The 14,718-nt window shown below is 41.3% G+C and overlaps 1 pseudogene across 1 annotated transcript; it reads right to left on the bottom strand.

Moving 5' to 3' along the window:
• Positions 1–948: 948 nt before the first annotated feature.
• Positions 949–3,867, bottom strand: LOC147420123 (chlorophyll a-b binding protein 4, chloroplastic-like; annotated as a pseudogene). The gene is made up of 4 exons (XR_015186979.1): positions 3,793–3,867; positions 2,798–3,468; positions 1,765–2,055; positions 949–1,556 (listed from the first exon to the last, which is right to left on the bottom strand). The product of XR_015186979.1 is annotated as a chlorophyll a-b binding protein 4, chloroplastic-like (transcript).
• Between the last annotated feature and the right edge of the window lie 10,851 nt (positions 3,868–14,718).

The raw sequence follows: 14,718 nt of genomic DNA, 5'->3' as shown, positions 1-14,718 counted from the left end.
TCAATATTGTAAGCAAGACCTCATGCATTTGTGAACCTAGCTTGGAGCTAAAGCGAGATAAAGAATCAACCAACAGCTGGGCTTCATGATATTTTGGTAAATCACCCAAAGTTTGCAATACGTCAAGAAGTAGCAGCTCATCAATATGTGACCCTTGAGCCAAAACCGACAACAGTAGCTCAGAAGCTTTATTGGGTAAATGAGCCTCTAAAAGTGTGGTGCACACCCTAATGTGAGAAAATCCAACATTTAAGAAATCATTGCTGATCATATCCACATCCTTATTGTGCCCTCTTGTGACAACCATTGTAGTGAAGTACCGTATACTTTTGGATCAGGCACAAAACCCTGCCTTCTCGCCTTTTGGTAGACTTTCATAGCTTTTAAGGGCAAGTTGATCTTTTGCAATACGTCTAGCAAGAGACAGATGCACATTATGCAAGGAACATAGACACGAGGTCTACTAGAGGTCACTTTTGTTGGTGGTGCAGTGTCTTGGACTCTCATTGAGAGCAATGTACGACCTTATCTACCACAAAAATTAAGTCTGATACAATTATAGAAGCCATACATATATATATATATATATATATATATATATATAATTTGTTTATGTTTTTTTTTATATTTATATATATATAAAAGAACCCAATCCAAGGGTCTATTTGAAAGAGGTTTTGTGTGCGCTTTATGTGCCTCTGTAAACTAAAATACTTCAATAAGCTTTAATGATACACCTCATGTGTAGGTTCAAAATAATGTTAATTAGTTGTTCTTTGTGAGTGCATATATATATAAATATACATACATACATGAATGCATACATAGGGATCTGTGTGTGTGTAACATCAGTCTTAAGCAACCAGTATCCCGTACATAGCAACAACAGCTTAAATTTATTTTGAATGTCTAAGCGACAGTATTTTTCGTTCTCTTTTTTTTCCCAGCTTCCTCAACTTGGCATGTCTGCTAGTTAGTAGAGACCAAGAAAATACAACATGACATTGAAAGCATGACACCTACATATAGATATCGACCAAGCATTTTCCACAATGACAGCTGACAATTAGACATCTGCTTTCCTCCAAAACATTTTTGAGTGCAATAAGTAAATAAAACATTTCCACTACAGCAACTTGGATGGATTTACCTCTTTGCGGCGGCTGGGGCCAGAGGCCAGACTGACTTTTCTCTCCTTTTTTTCACCTCTAGAAGTATGATCTTAGCTACCAGCTCCCCTGTAAATCCCCTGTCAATCCAACCAGCTGCCAGCGCATTCACTAGTGAGGTATAAAGTTCCCACTCCTTCCTGATCCATTCAGACGTCTAATGGCCTCTGCTGCAGCACTTGATACAAGTGGCTCAGAACTCCACACTGTCCACAACAGTTCTCGAGATTCCACAATTCGCATACCAACCTGCTCTTCCCCCACAACCACTAGACTGGAAAAGGCCAGCAGTCGGAGCATAGCCATACCCTTTCATTATGCATGTCAAAGCCTGATGCATAGTGGAGACATTGTCCAAGTTCTGGAATTCTAGGTTAAACGCCTTTTCTAAAAGAGCATGAAAAAAAGAAAACATCAGAGAGCAAGGGGCGGAAAGCTTTGCTCATCTCCAGTCAGTCGGCTTACATGTGGTACTCAAATTATCACGTTCTATCCGCTTTTTTTTTGGGGTAAGCCTAAAAATAGAGAATGAAGCAAGATGAGAGGTGCATTTCAATCGGCAAAACCCTACTCACAGACATAGTTAGAACATTACCTCCTGGTTTTTCAGATATGAGAACGTGCACGACCCCGAGGTACATAACAAACTTCTCTCTCCACAGCTCCGGTTCTGAGAGTGCTGACGGATACTGTCGTATGTAAAGGCGGTCAAGACCTGTAGGCGGCAAAAGGGTAAAATGATTTTCCCCTGCAATAACTGCATAAAGATTTTCATAGTGATCTTTATGGAAAGAGGTGACAGCTTTTTCATTGCGAATCCAAAGATTTGCCACTTCCAGTAAGCACCCTAATGCTTCTGTTGCCCATGGGAGATGGGTTTCTACATCTGCAGAAAGAACATTATATTCTGTTACAAAACAGCCATTTTGCTCTTGTGCATAGGCCACTCCATTTCTGATCTTAGAATGTAGTATCATGTCTAAAGATGTCCAAAATGGCACACAATCTACATGCGCACTCACAAACCAAGCCCGGTCCGGATTCTCCTCCATTGGCTCGATACCACACACATCAGAAGCAGCCTTAGTGACTCGTGCCCTCTACGACAAGTGTCCATCCTTATACAAACTCAAAGCATTCACTGCAAATAATAAGTGAAGGCCAATAGTAATATCTCCTTTGCCATTTGAGGTAGCTATGATGTTATCCGATGCAGTCGATATGGCATCCCGGGAATTTCTAACTTGCTCTCCACTAAATGGACTATTAGAAACAGAAGCAACCTTAGCGCTTTCCTCATCGTCCTTCTTGGCATCCTCCTTTTCAGCACTTAAAATAGTAGGAATTTTTCGACATCATGAACTAGTCTTGCCTTGTCTTCTTGAGAAGTTCCATCACATGCAGAATTTTATTTTAGACAGAACTTACAAAGGTAGCACCAAGCACAAATTATACATACAGAAAGGATTCCATATCTCTCTCTCTCTCTCTCTCTCTCTCTCTCTCTCTCTCTCTCTCTCTCTCTCTCTCTCTTTTCCCAAAAACGACACAGTATAATCTACAACTCCAAGAGATCAGTTACATGAAGAACATTGATCAAAGGACAATGCATAGCTACGTTTACAAACCTTGCAAGGTTTGAATAATGGTGTTATGCCATGGGTCATCCAGATGGGTAAATAGGTTGTCAACAGGGCTCTTTCCTGTAATGTTGTGCTGGATCATAAAGTCGAGGAAGGCCAGCATAGCAAGCCGGCCATTTGCAATCTCCTTCTCCTTGTATTCCAGAGAAGTAGGGAAGTTGAAGGGGTTCAAGATGCCTCCAGGGTATTCAACCCTTAGGGTTGAACGGATCGGCATTCACACTACTAGGGTGCTTGATGTCTTGCCATCTTCTCACCTCCACATAGTGGAGCAAGATGAACTCGATCACAAAGAGAGTGGAGGTGGGGGCGAAGTACTCAACCTTGCCCGCATCATACCATGCAGGAACATTGATGGCACCAATCTTTGTCAAGAGGTCGGGGATCAACATGCCAGCTACTCCAAGCATTGCCCACCTTCCATTTTGAAGCTCTGCTTGCACATACCATTTGAGGTTGGAAAGATCCTCAGCCAAGCTGAGGGGGTTGAAGCCATTGTCATTGGCAAGTTTTCCGTCAAGGTAAGCAGGGGACGCCAGACCGGGGAGCCATTCGCCTCTCTTTGCCTCAACCCTGAAGGCACGGACAGGAAAAAAAGACAAGCATAGAGACGAAGAAGGGCAGGAAACGCCCAATGTCGCCACACTGCGAGTCCAACATCATAGAGGTGCCACACACACACAGAGAGAGAGAGAGAGAGAGAGAGAGAGAAGTCGCAAGCAGAGAGAACGAGAGGGAGCCCGAGAGTGAAAAGCTCGTGTGTGCTTGCAGAAATGGCTGCTCAAAGAAAACTTAGGTTTAGTGTAATCCCACCCAAATTTTGAAATTTACCTCTAAATTTTACTTTTGAAGGTGAGAAAACCTACAAATTTTTTAAAAAATTAGTGTAATTTGTGTAAAAACCTTCAAATTTTGTCAATTTACCTATGTTGTTTCACATGTGTAGCCAAGTTTTTGGAAAAAGGTTTTTTTTCGAGCACCGTGTTGGAGGCGATTTTCTCCTTTTGCGTGGAAGGGTCGTGGATGCCCTCCACGGGTACACCCTCACTCTGCATCGTATCCTGCTTCCAAACAGTGAATGAGACCCCGGTACGATTCCACCTAGAAAAACAAAAAAAAATGCAAGGAAAGACGAAGCAAAATCGGCATGAAGAGACGCAGGGTGTAGAGAGGGAGAAAGACATACCATGGTAATAGAGGGTGAGGCACAGGTGGGAAGCTTCAAGAGGAAGGGATGTTGTCAACGTGAGGAAGATGGCGTCTTGGGTAGTGGTAGAGATATGGAAGAAGACTTTCTTTCTCTCTCAGAACTCGCCATGAACCGAACATTTGGGACAAGGAAGTCGCAACAACTGCACAACTCAAGCGATGGCAAGCATGTGGTATGAATAGCCCTTAAGTTTAAGGCTCTTTGTTTTAACTTGCCTAGAGTTCCCATGCGCGGGATATTTTCCGCTTAAAGGCATAGGATAAAGGGGCCAATATAAGGCACCCTCGGTCTCTAGCCCTCTACAATGAAAGAGTGGCCTCACTTGGTGAAACCTTTGTGATGTAACCCCAAGGTTCAGGGTTCGAGGCTCACGGGTTGCGTTCTCTTGGGTGTATTCTCTTCCTTTATTGGGGCGGGTGGCTCCCACGGTTGCCTCTCGAGGTTGTAATGTACATCAGTGTACAATTGTAAATACATGATATGTGTAAACAAGGATCTAGACGAGAAGAAAGAGTTTGAAAGCTACTAAACAATGCATACAGATGCAAAGATTGGGAAACTTATTATAGATTACAATGATTGGTATCGTGGGTGCAAGAGAAGCTCTTGATCATGCCATTCGTGTTGCTATTGAGTTTGCATATGAAGAAGAAGAAGAGAAGAGTGACTTGGATGATATGCAAGAAGACAACAATAAATAAAATGAGGGTGCAGATGTGGAGACAAAGCCTATGCAGATGGTGGTATTGATGATGATGATGATGATGATGTTGAAGAGGCTAATGAGGGTCTCAATGTCCAAGATAGTGATGCCTAGTGGCTATATAAAAGAAGACTAGTCAAGTTTATTGTAGCATTGACCCCAACAAATCTAGAAGCTTGTTGTGAACAAGTTTTAAAGATGTTAGCTAAGGGAAAGGACGGGGAGGTACCATATCTTCTCATTGGTATAGCTATCTTAGTTTGCTAGTGGAGTAAATCAACTCTTTGAAATACCAAGAACAACACCCTCATGTGAAAGATTCTTTAATTGGCTTGTTAGGCCATGTGTCTTATGGCATAAGCACTTAACCCCCCCCCCCCCCCCCCCCGCCCCCCCGCCTTGTGGGGTAGGTCCCCCACTCCCTTATGCATACGGTACAAGCATGAAATAATGGGGGGCTACCCCTATTGTATACGCTTATGTTTGACCTTTAAAAACCCCCCTCTTGTACACTCATGTGATACCATACGGAAATCCATAGTGAATCCCCCAGGATATTGTGTGAAGGTAGAGACATGCATCTGGCGTAGAAGCCATAAAGAACTTCTTCGGAAGGTTGGCCACTGAGATCATAGCACAAACCTTTATTACCCTTGAGGAATGACATCCAAGGGGTGCTTGCTTGCTCTGGCTCATGAAAAACTTCAATACAGGTGAGCAACATTCGGCATATTTTATATAACATTACACATGAGAGATCATGTAGACTTTTGAAGAATGACATGGTGCCCTTTAGGGTTTTCACCATGTATTCCTCTATGGCCGGTCCCTTTTCTGGAGCTGGCAATCTCGAGTAGTTCAGCCAGGTTGGCCGCTTCTTCATTAGTGCCTCATGCGCTTGCCAAGTCCTTACTCTTGGTACTGGACAGAAGGTCGGATCTCTTTGCAGGGCCACAGGTGCTCTTGTGAACAAAATCAAGTACCTTGGGTTTTTGTTCAGCCAGCTCAACCGCCACTTTGGGTGGTCCTTATCTGCGCCATCTATTTGCATGTCTGTATAAAGACTTTCTTTAACCTGTAGTAGCTCAACTTTTATCAGAGGGTATGGCATGGGCTGTTGGTGCCATTGCGCATTGATTTGATTGGGTGTGAGTTGTGTAACATTGAAGAAATGAATAACTCTCAACTCCCAATCCATCGCTGCCTTCCACTGCTCATCCACCTCTTGTGTAATCTTTTCTTTTAGTGCATCTTCTTCAGCCTTTGAGATCTGGACCATGGGCACAGTGTCTTCATCTGTAATGTTTACGTGAAAATCTTCCTCACCACTTAGCTCTGATGTGGACAGTGTCTCAGGTTCAGCAAATGACACTGAGGGTATATCTATTTGATGCTGCTCCAAAGTGCCTACCTCTTCTTGCGTTTCTGACTTTCCATCTCTCAGCAGAGCTGGTTAACTCTTTTAAGCTCAGCTATTTCTTTTAGCAATTCTTCTTCCCTTTGGACCCGCATCAAAGCTAGGTCTCTGCGTTGAGATTGCTCCAGATTTAACTCTAGCTCGAGGTCTTTGTTCTTTTTCTCTAATGCTTTGTGCACTTCATCTGTTCCTTTGATCGAGGCTACGGCTGGATTCTCTCGTATTTGCCACAAGAAAATTGCATGATCATTTATTCTTTGTTCGGATTATTGTAAAGAAGCATTCGCGACATCCAACTGCACTTGAATTTTTTGAGCTGACAGGGTTTTCGTTAGAAGTTCGTCTGTAACTTCTGTCAAGTGTTTATCCTTGGCTTTACATGCATCTGATAACTTTGTAAGCAGATCACCTAGCTCCTCCATCTCATTCAGTTGTCTGTCTCTTGTTAGCTGATGTTGTTTAGCTTCGGTTTTCATTTCTTGCACTTGTCTCTAAAGATCGATGATGACGTTCATTCAGTCTCAGCTAACTCTCCTTGGAGAGTGTCAATCACCATCTCTAACTCCTTGGCCTTTGTGCCACGGCCAAGTGCTGCTGATCGGAGTTGTTTCGTCATATCCTGCATTTGCCTTGCATATTCGTTGACTTGCAGGATTACTTCGTCATTCAATTGTCACTCTTCCTGTCTTGTTAGCTACCTAGATGTCTTAGTAGTTTCTTGTGTCTCTCGCAGCTGCATTGTGGCAGTTGGTTCTTCTTGCCCTTGAGGCTGTGGCTGTTCTTTTTCTGTGGAGGTAGAGGGTTATGTCTCGGCCTTCTCTTGCTGTGCTGCAATAGGAGGGTGCTCGCTCATACTTTGTTGTGTCCTCTTGTGTAGTACTTGTTTCCTTTTTTGGCTCAGGTTCTTTCTCTGGTTGCTGCTCTTGTGTAGTGGTTGCCTATTGTATTCATCTGTCTTTTGCTGTTCAGGCTCTTGTGTAGCTTTGGTTGCTTTCTCTTGTTCCGGCTATGCTTCTTTCTCTTTTTGTTGCTCTTGTGTAGCAGTAGCCTCTTGTGCAGATTCTTCTACTTCTTTTGATTCAGACTCTGTCTCTTTGGTGGTGTCCTTACCTACCAGTGATGGTGGTGGGCTTGGCAGAGGGTTGTCCTGTTGTTCAGTAGACGGTGAAGTGGGTCGGGGAGACTCGTGACCTTAGTCGTGTTGTGCCTCTTCCCTTGACATTTCCTCGGATCTTGTCTCTGGTCCCTCCACCTCTTTTGCTTTCCTTGCCTCTTCTTGGGCTTCTTTCAACTTCAAGGATTCTGCTTCTTGATACATTTTTTCCAAGGACTCTGTTGGATCTTCAGCTTCTTTTCTGGTGTGATGCTTTGTCCTTGGGCCCTTAAGTCCAGTAGGCACCCATTTTTTTGGGTCCTTTCCTTGTGCTTGTCGGTTGTGCTAGTAGGCATGTTTTTCTCTTTCAAAATGGGCTTGATTTTGCACGGGCTCTTCTTGGTGTGCGGCCATAGCTTTTCTCTTCATCTCCTCTCTTCTTGCCCTCTTTTCCTCATTATTTGAGCTTTCGGTGCAGTGTCTTTCCGGTGAGCTCTCAACTGACACTTCATCAGATCTGTAGGATCTCTTGGCTGATCTAGTAACTCGAGGAGATGGTTGTGCTACCAGTATCCAAGTGTTTTGGTCTGGGGCAGGTGGTAGGTTGTCGGCCATGCCAACGGAATGATATGCAATCCTTGTCAATACCTCTGGTGCACCCAAGCAAGTGATCTTTCCTTCTTTTTTGTGCCTTTCAAAGTGGTCAGGATGTATTGTGCGTGGTCCACCGGTTGCCTGGTTGTTGACTTGAGGACTTGAGTGAAGGTGGTGGCAATCGCGTGATTTGGCGTGGTATACCTTGGTGGCCTTTTAGCCAAGAAGTGGAAATGTTGGTGGTATAACCTAGCTAGCTCTTCCACTTCCTTGTGAATTAGATCTACAAAAGTGGCTGCGGGGGTTTCTTTGGTGAAAGTACCTGCCATTTTCCTGTCCCTTGCCCTCATCGTCATTCCTTCTGTGGGCAGTTTGAGTGCTTCTGTCACTATTTCTTTGGTTATTACCACTTTGAATTTATTTCCCTGTGGGTCAGAAATTTGGGCAGTTATATCTTCTTTAATCATGGATAAAAGCTCATAAGCTTTTTGGAAATCCACACCGCACAGCTCCTCTTTATAGAAATCTCTGAGTCCTAGCTTGCGGTTGGCTTCTTTGGTCTCAGGCTTTCAGGCTTTGTGGCAACATCATGTACTTCTTTCGGTAGGAGTTATAACTCTACCTGATGTCCCTCCTCACTCTTGAATCTGCCGGTGAACACTGTGGTGTGATGCTCTTCTAGCTGTTCTTTTGAAAGATATGCTGCCTTGGTGGCTTTGACTGAATCTGGATCCAGTTGGTATGCGGGCAGCTCCTGCAACTTTTCTTTTTGGTTGAGCTTCTTCTTGGCTCTCTCTGCTTCTTGCATGGCTCCTGTTGATAGAATAGAGTGTCAAAGAAGTTAGCAGATTTGTCGAATTTTTCTCTGAAATGTCCTTGAGTCTGAAATGCTGACAATTTTGGTCCAATTTGCTTCAAATCAATTTTTGAACAAGCATAGATGCATAAAAACATGCAAGGAAAAAAATTGTAAAGTCCAAACAAATTTTTGCAACCAAAGTAAACAATCGCAATTATTTACAGCTGAGTATTTTTTTCAACATTTTGCAAACTTGGCAATGTGGCATCACAAGTTTGAAGTATATACCAAATACATGCTCTGAGTGAAATATGGGCAATGGTACCAGATTTTGGCTTTAGGTCTCTGAAACAGTAGATATAGTGGAAATTTGATATTTTGAGCTCCAAATTGGTCCAAACTTGGCTAGTGGGCTTAATACATCATGTACTTTGGATGTATGATGGCAAAATATCAAAATTCCCCCATTTTGGCTAGAAAGTAAATAATCACGATTATTAACTTTTCTATCAAAATCAATATTTTTTGGTACAAATTGGTTCTAGGCATTGTATAGACCCTGTGTATGAGATATGAAGTGATTTGGATCAAGAAATGTTGTCCATAACCCAAAAATTGGCTTGCAAGGACTTCTTTGCATTTTCTGGCAATCTTCCAAGTTATAGGTGCTCATTTTGGTTCATACTTGATTTTTGGCATGTAACAGGTGTGTACACATGATAGGTGAGTTGATGATACAATTTCCAAGTAAAAATAGTGCAAAAGTAAATAATCACGATTATTTACAACAGCCACACAAATTTTTTGCAAAACTTACAAATTTTGACCTAAACACATTCTATACACCTAAAACAAGTCCTAAATTGAATTTGGTCAAGTTTGGTCTTGCCGGCATCACTTTGTGCTTTGTCGACTCTGAAATTACCGATTTCTGTGACTACACTGCCTATGGAGTTGGTCAATCAATTTTGAAGCTCTCGACTTGTCCGCAACATAGTCGTGAAGCAACTCATTCAATTCTGGCTCATTTGGAGTCAGTTTTGACCCCGTATGTCGAAGTTGACGCTTTGTAGCCTTCGAGCCGTTTTCTGCCTTTCAAGGGCTTTCTTTGCTTGATTGATTTCACTAAACCAATCATATACACTGTATATGAACCTCGTGTCTGTAGAGTCAAATCGGAATTCTGGCATTTGCCAAAACCCTAGCTTTTCTACTGGGGACCCCCTCGACCCCTGTCGAATGGTCAACTAATGATATAGAAAAAATTTATTATGTTAGGGCATGCTGCAGTTCAAATCCCATTTGATTTGGTCTAGCTGACAGGCCACTATGGTCAATTTTTGGTCGTAGGTATTCGTGCACTGCTCGGTTTGTAGGGTTTTTTCTAGGGGTTTACACTAGCTACCGTCCATACAAAATGGATCATTGATGAGTAAAGAACTTACCCCTCATGTCTCGTGTGAGACGGTGCTGAAAACGAGCAACTGTAGACTCCGGAAAAGACGCGCGAAAGAGGTCGAAAAGCTCTCTTTGCAAAGGCCACAAGTGAAAATGAGGTGGTTTTAGCCTGCCTTGGATATCTATACCCGAACTTCCCGAACCGATTTTCCCCAGATTCGCTCGTTAGTCCTACTAGGCCGTGAAATCTATGTTAGACTCAAAAATTTCCTAGATCAGATTCCTGTAGCTCATTCTGCAAGAATTTTGCAAAAGTAGGCCTGGCCACCTAATTTAGGCTTCCCGCTTCCATCTTCTGATTTCATTGAAATTTTTTTTCTGATCACCTTCGTGTCTTTCGTTTTTCCGTTTGAACTTCCTTGCTATTTATTATTAATTTTTGACCTGTTTATTGGAAAAATCAAGGAAAATAACAAAATTCTCTAAAAAAGTAATGTGAAAATCCAATAATTAATAAAATCCATTGAAAAACACAGATTTATTATTTTTATTTGGATTTTTCTATTTTTAAGTCTCACTATCAATTAAAATGATGAAAAATACCCAAAAGGGATTATTTTTTGATGATTTTCTGATAGTATATACACTATTTACACTCATCGGGAAGATATTATCAGTGAATTTTTCCTTGATGATGAATTATAAAGGGAATTATTAGGTAATTTTATAAAAAATCACACGTTAACATCGAACTTTTTTCTCCCTCTTCAAACATTGCCCTTAATTACTTAGTGACCTTCCACCCCTCCTAGATGGCGTACTTCGGGACGACTGTGCGTATGGGTTGAACAATCATGTCTATGCATAGTCGTGGTTGGCTCTACCATGCTTTAAAGATCAATGAAATTCAAACCACTATGATGTGCATGAGCTCGGTCTTGAGTAATTAACTCAAGGGTTTCTGATGTTGAGGTTTGCTGCTACTGACTTTCAAAGAGAAAATCTTGTAGCTTGTGTGCTCTTTGTTTGATTGTACCATCACAATGCTTCAACATGCTAATTGCTTGAGCTGTTGGTAGCACTTTTGACTGTTGTCGAGCTTTTTCTTGCCATTGGTAGCTTGGTTTGCTTGGTGTTGTATGGTGTGGTGGAGTCTTTTGAGACTTAACTCGCCATTGCTTGATTGGTTTTACGGTTTGTGGAGAAGATAAGTGCTCTTTTTTCTTCCAAACCAATTTCATGTTAGGTTCCTTGTTTGGAGATGCTCATCTTTGTGTTTTAACCCTTGGAACCTTCTTTTGTTTTGTCGGTGAAGTTTCAGGCACCCGGATTTTAATTGGCTTATCCTTAAGCTGTGCTTTTGGTACCCAAATTTTCCTGACTCCTTGCATGCTACTTGTAACATTTGCTTGTCAAGGGGATGGAGAAGATTGATTACTTTGTGGTTTGGTATGCTGATTGCTTCCCTTCCATTCCTCCTTGCTTGGTGCAATTGGAACAATGAGTTGCCCGCCTTTAGGTGATAGCTTTAGCTAATTTGTATCCCACTCTGGTACTGCTTTGTATGTCCGCATCCAGGAAATTCCAAGAATCATCGTCTCATTCATGTGTTCATCTGGTAAGCATACAAACTGATGAGGACATGAACATCCATGTACTATCACGTTCAAGTTGACTACTCCCAATGTTGGGGATGGGTTCTTGTTGCATCCTTTGATTGTCGCTATTCCTACTGTCAATGCTTGACTTGTTACCTTTTTGTGCGTGGAATAACTGATTGCATTTACTCTAGCTCCTGTGTCGACCAAAGCATTGGTGCTATGATTGTTGACTTGTATTTTAATGCGAAGGTCCATTGTGTCTAACCAGTCATCATTTGTTGAAACTGCATCATTAGGTAATTCCCATTGTCGGTCATCTATTTCCAGAGTGTTGATGGGAATCGGTATTTGTTGTTCTTGAGATTAGCTTTTCATTTAAGTACCCGAAGCCAAGCTTCCTCTTCGGCTTCATTAATAACCTGCTATCATTTAATCTTTCTTGTCTTGGCTGCATACATTCTTTCTAGAAATTCATTGGTTAGAGGCAGATTTTATTTCTTTAAATGACATCCACTAATCCAATTAGCCATTGGTTCACCATCTAGGGTGGAAAATTTTACTGCTTCACTTGGTGATACATCTTCAATGATAAACAGTCCGTTTCCCTTTTTCTTAAACTTGAGAATGTGTTGCTTAAGAGAATAGACTAAAACTAAGTCCCCTTTTTTGAAGATTTTTGTGATTAAGTGGGAATCAAAAAACTATTTTTGTTTCTGCTTTTGTGCATAGATGTGAGCTACAACAGCTAGTCTTTACTCATCTAGCTTTTCCAAATCTTCAAGTCTTTTTGACAATTCATGTCTAGTCCACTCAAGATTCCGTGCTACCCTTAATGTCGATAAAAGAAATTCTATTGGTAGTATGGCATCAAGACCATAAACAAAGTTAAAGGGTGTAGCATTCAAAGCTATTTATAATGAAACTCGATAAGCCCATAGAGCAGCATGGAGATTCATTTCCCAGTCTGTCCTTCCTGAACTAACACTTTAGTCAGCACCGAGCTAAGAATTTTGTTTGTATGTTCAGCTTGTCCGTTTGCTTGTGGATGAGCTGATTTGTTATGGGACCATAAACTCATTAAGAAAATACTCGATTACCTCATTGAGGAAATGAGTTCCTCGATCACTGACAATTTCTATTGGTAGTCCATATCTCGTGAATACATACTCATATAAGAATTCAACAGTGGTTCTGGCATCATTCTTTTGAGTTGCTTTAGCCTCGGCCCACTTGGTCAAATAGTCCATAGCTACAATTATATATTGAGCTTGGGTTCTATAAGAAGGTGGCTATATTGGCCCAACAAAATCTATACCCCATTTTACAAAATCTATAGTCCCCATCATTGGTCTTAAGGGCATGCTATCTATACGTGTTGGCATTTTTGCTTGTTTTGACATGCATCACACCTTCAAACATATTCTTTGGCATCTGCAAAAAGTGTTGGCCACCATCAAGATTGCTCTTGTGGTGGTCTCACTAGAAAAGTGAGACCTCTAGCTAATCCAGCCATTAGGAAGAGGATGGGGTATATGAGGGCCTCTTTATTTGCCATGAGCTTATGGAGGTGATTAACATTTTGACGAATAGGTGTACTCCATGTGTCCAAGCATGGTGGGTATGGAAGAGTAGTCAAAGGATGCACTTTTCCCCCCAAAAAGGAGGTGTAATTTTTATTTTTATTTTTGGACTTCCATAACTCCCACATATGATCTCTGATTTGAGCGGAGATCATATACCTGCAATCTACACGTTGAGCTCTTTCCGTAGATATGCTATATGATATAGTTTTACCCGCTAGATTTTAAATTCCAATTTGGGAGGAAACTTTGAATTCAAATAAACTAGTTGTTTTGCCTGTTTGAATTCAAAAGTTGTCTTTTGATTACTTTCTTATCACTAAAGGTTTGACTTCCTTAACCCTGCCAAATAAAGAGGCCCTCCTAGACTCCGTTCTCATCCTAATGATGTGCTTGTTCTATAATCGGAATATAATGCACAAAGACGCAAATGTTGATCTTTACCTCTCCGATACAATTGGTTCCCAATAAGAGCATAGTCTCTTGCTTCAGTTTCAATTGCTCTTTGACCACGTTTACTCATATCCTCAGGAAATGTTCGGCTTCTTAAGTAAGTAAATAGATAGTTACTCAACTTAGGAACAAGTGACATTTGAAACAATGTTGCATGAGGTATGGGTGTTTGTTTTTGACATTGAGGACAATCCTTTACAAAAGATCGAACGTCACTCCTCATAGTCGGCCAAAATACTCCAAGTCTTAAAATTCGTTGCATAGTTTGGTCTTTCGTAAAGTGAAGTCCTACTATGGTAACATGTGCTTGACTCAAGTACTGTTTTCTTTCTTCAGGATTAATGCATAAGAGCAATATTCCTTCTCGATTTCTTTTGTATAGCCTACCAGCTAGTAATTGATACACATAGCCGATCTGATTGTAATAGGAAGTGGTAGTGTGAATCCACTTGAGCTACTGTCATCAATGACATCATGCTTTTTGACCATCGAGGTATCATTTCTACGGAGAACAAATAGGCATCTGGTAGATCATCGTCTACCACTTTAGGTGATTCTCCTGAAACAATCCTTGACAAATGATCTGCTCGTTGATGTCTAGTGCCCTTTTTTACAACCACAATGAAATCAAATTCCAGAAGAATGATGAACCATCTCACTATTCTTCCTGTGCTGCATGGCTTGTTGACCAAATACAACAAAGCTTGGTGGTCTACAAAGAACACAAACTTTTTGGCTAATAGGTAATGTCTATACTTTTTAATGGCATAGATCATTCCTAATCCTTCTCTTTCGGTGGTGGTGTAATTATTTTCTGCCATGTTCAACTGTCGGCTAGCATAAGAAATAAGAAAGTCAATTTTCCCGTCTCCTGGTTGAGTTAGTATACACCCGATAGCAAAATTGGAAGCATCTACATGTACGTGGAATATCTTATTCCAATCTGGTGCTTTCAATATTGGAGCTGAGGTGAAATCTTGCTTAAGGTTCATGAAGGATTCTTCACATGCCTCAATCCACTGAAAGTGTGTTATCAAGCTATACATGGATTTTGCAAT

The sequence above is a fragment of the Adiantum capillus-veneris genome, chromosome 28 (assembly GCF_014529385.1).
Source record: "Adiantum capillus-veneris isolate H3 chromosome 28, ASM1452938v2, whole genome shotgun sequence".
Lineage (NCBI taxonomy): Eukaryota > Viridiplantae > Streptophyta > Polypodiopsida > Polypodiales > Pteridaceae > Adiantum > Adiantum capillus-veneris.
The sequence above is the reverse complement of the archived record's forward strand: the minus strand, read 5'-3'. Positions and strand labels throughout refer to the sequence as shown.